Raw genomic sequence first — 3,878 nt, forward strand, 5'->3', positions numbered from 1 at the left:
CGTTCCTGTTTAGCCACAATCCTTTGGCAGATTTGATTTCTGATGCCCTTTTAAAAGGTGTTCAAGAGTGGGGTTTTTTTTGGGTTGTTCTTGTTTCTATTTTGATTGTGTATTTTGTGTTTTTATATTGTGATTTTGTGCTGTGAACTGCCCTGGGACTCGGGGTATAGGGCAGTATAAAAATTTAATAAATAAGCAAATAATAGTAATTGTTGTTGTTGTTATATTGAAATTCCTTCCAGCAGCATCTTAGAGACCAACTAAGTTTGTCATTGGTATGAGCTTTCATGTTATATTATCACGAGCATTACACAACCTAAAATTACAATATTAAAAACACAAAATACATAGTAAAAAATATGTCACCTTTTTATACTTCCACAAATTTGGGGGTTCTTCCAAGCTTGCCATCACTTCTGTCTTGTGTGGATGGTGGCATTTCGGCTACATAAGGATTGATATGGAAAGATTAAGGCTACACAGCAGTTTATTCCATTCTCTGATGTTCCCCTAACTGTTAATTTCTACATTCCACTTGATTTTTTACATGACATGAAAGCCACCTCCAGAAATATAGTGGACTATACCACAAGTTTAGCACTCATATCTGTGTTATTTGCTTCCAGAAAATATTTCGGTTTGAACATCATGCAGAAATCAATGCTAAACTTGTGCTATCAGGGCCGTCTCTAGGCCCGGGTCCGGTGGCGCGGGGTGCCAGGGCGCCAGCTGCGCCCGCTGAGAGGCGCAGCAGAGGCCGCCCCAGGCGTGCCTCTCAGCTGTTCAGCGGCTTCAGGCCGCTCTCCAGAGGCACACGGGCCTGGGGCCGCCACGCGCAGGGGCATCGCAACAGGGGGCGGGCAGCGCCCCCTGGCCCAAGGCCAGCCCTACGGCCAGCCTGGCTTGTGCAGGGCTCTGGCCCGTCGCGCTGGGAAGCGGGGCGGGGGCGCCGGAGGGATCCGTCGCACCACGGCGCCAGGGCGCCAGGTATGCTTAAGACGGCCCTGTGTGCTATATTCCTCTATATTTCTGGAAACGGCTTTTACATCATGTGAAAGCTCAAATACGTGGAAATTCAGAGTTAGGGAAACATTGGGAAAGTAGAATGAACTGTCATGTGAATGTAGGCTTTGTGCTATCAGTAAATGTGGGGAGAGGCAGATAACCATTCCTAATAAAGAGGATGACTAATGGTACCACCTAACAGATGGGCATAGACTGTGTTTGGCCTGGGAGCAAGGCTCGCTGCAGAGGCATACTATGGATCGTTTCTCTGCACATCAAATGAAAACGATAATCCAAAAAAACCCCAAGGTTTGCTTGAAAGATACAAAGCATTTGCCTCTTAGACCATAAACCATTTATGGTACCTGTAACCAAGAAGGCCACAATGTAAGATCGAAGGACTATATTTTAATAGGTCACAAGACATTGCAGGTCTGGGGTACATCCTGCCTGTATGGATGTTTTAATTGGGTTTAAAACTATATTCTGTTGTATTGGAGATGATTTATGAGTTCACGAACAGCAGCTACTGTGTCAGCCCACACTAAGGTGTCTGAACAAATGGACATTTATTTACAGTAGTTGTATTAGGTTGTTTGGTTTTGGCAAAAACTTCAGGAATGTATCGGATCAGTCAAGTTTATTTTCAGCTCCTATAGAGAGATATTAAGATTTAAATAAGTATATAGTGTTGGCCTATATGCAGCAATAATTTATAGCAATGGCATAGCTGACGAGGACTTAGAGAGAGAGAGAGAGAGAGAGAGAGAGAGAGAGAGAGAGAGCAAACCATCTGGGAATCTCGTACTATGAATGTTTTATGTAATAGTTTTATCTAAATCAGAAGGAATTAAATAACACATTCTAAGCTGAAAATCTTGTAATATTTTCAAAAGCCTGGATTTATGAACAGGGAAATAAACTGAGCTGTGTTGTTGTTGCCTGGCAGATAAGAGAAAGATCTCCTGTGTTTCTGACATAGTTTTAAACCTCAGTGCACTTAAGAAGTCCCCACCCCCCACGCCGGCGCAAAAAAAGAAGCAACACATCCTTCAAAATAAGGGAAACACAAAGTTACTCCTGAGGTATGCTTTCTTCATAATCTTCTGTTATATATGTTGGAAAGTGGTGTTTTTCCATCTGTTTTCTATACGTTGAGATGCCTATTGGCACAAAACGTGGCATGACAGTTCCTGAGATGGAGGAGCTGGTTTGGATATCATTTTGAATCGAGATGGTGGACCAAAACATTCCAAACTGCACCAGTTAGGACACTTCTGTAGATACCATCACCATAGTTGGTATGGCTGCTCAAGAGAAGCAGGTTTTGCTCTCTGTTTGGAAACCATCAAATGCCATTTTGAATCAAGTTGGTAAACGGTCACTGCCCTGATTTGGACAACTTTGAATATATAGTCACTCAATTTGGCATGATAATCCCTGAGGTGATGGTTTTGGATACCATCAGACACTATTCTGAATCAAGATGATGGGCCGCTAAACCTTTCAAAACTGACAGGAAACTTGACAGGAAACTAGTAGGGCCATGCCCAAGATTTGACCAAAGCCTGAATCACAAACTGAAGCAGATGCAGGTTTCTACCAGGTTGGGTCACAACAGCCCCAGGTCACCCCAGGTTGGGGTCCCTGGAGTGATCCAGAGCTGTCAGGGAGTGGGGTGTTAGGTGGGAAGGCAGAAAGGCAGGCAGCCTACACAAAGAACACCATGGAGCTGTTTCTTTTTAAAAAACAAAAATTTATTTAGTTTTTCAGATTTTAAAAAATTACAAACAATTATCAAACAGCCAACATAAAAAGAGAATTCCGAAGAGCTGTTTCAAGAGGACTCTCAAGCAGTCCCACACTGTGTTTTGGTAGTGTATACAATCCATATGTATCCTGTATTTGCCCTGTCATTTCTTAGGAAATACTGTGTCTTGATTCATTTCTCACCGAGCCAGTTCAATCCAAATTGAGAAAAAGAACAAGCTAGTTGTGTTTTAAGCCAAATTTGCACACACAGTCCTACACTGGGTGTGCATGCACAGCGCTGCTTAGCACCATTGCCAATTACTTTATTTAGTGATTTAGTAGGTTAGATAGCTGTGTTACCATTGACATGCTCAATGTGGCTTCCCAAAAATATACAACTGAACAAAACAGTTACACAACAATGCAGTACAAAACAATGCAGTACAAAACCATAGCAAAAATCTTTCTTTTTGTTACTGTATAAAATATTTGTTACAGTATAAAATATTTAAAAAGGCAGGCATTATATTGGCACACCATCATATAGAATACAATCCTTAAAAGGCACTTGGAGAGCAGTAATCTGGTCTCCTTCTAGGCTTTTCAACTGCAGCAGTGAATAAAGGGTTGGATTTCTGCCGCTTTGCTACTAAGCCTGTTGGTGATCTGGAAAGTATGCAGTTTATTTGAACTATTATTTATAATTAACACTTATATTTATACAGTGATCTATTAGCTGCATCAAAATAGCATTTTTAAGCAGCGGGTGGGTTTTTGTTTGGCAATATTTTGAATTACCTGGAGGGAATATTATACCTTATAGGGCAGGGGTCAGCAAACTTTTTCAGCAGGGGGCCGCTCCACTGTCCCTCAGACCTTGTGGGGGGCCGGGCTATATTTTGAAAAAAAATATGAACTAATTCCTATGCCCCACAAATAACCCAGAGACGCATTTTAAATAAAAGGACTCATTCTACTCATGTAAAAACACCAGACAGGCCACACAAATAGCCCAGAGATGCTTTTAAATAATAGGACACATTCTACTCATGTAAAAACATGCTGATTCCCGGACCTTCCGGGGGCCAGATTTAGAAGGTGATTGGGCCGCGTCCGGCCCC

This window comes from Zootoca vivipara, chromosome 5, assembly GCF_965207765.1.
Source record: "Zootoca vivipara chromosome 5, rZooViv2.hap1.1, whole genome shotgun sequence".
Classification (NCBI taxonomy): domain Eukaryota; kingdom Metazoa; phylum Chordata; class Lepidosauria; order Squamata; family Lacertidae; genus Zootoca; species Zootoca vivipara.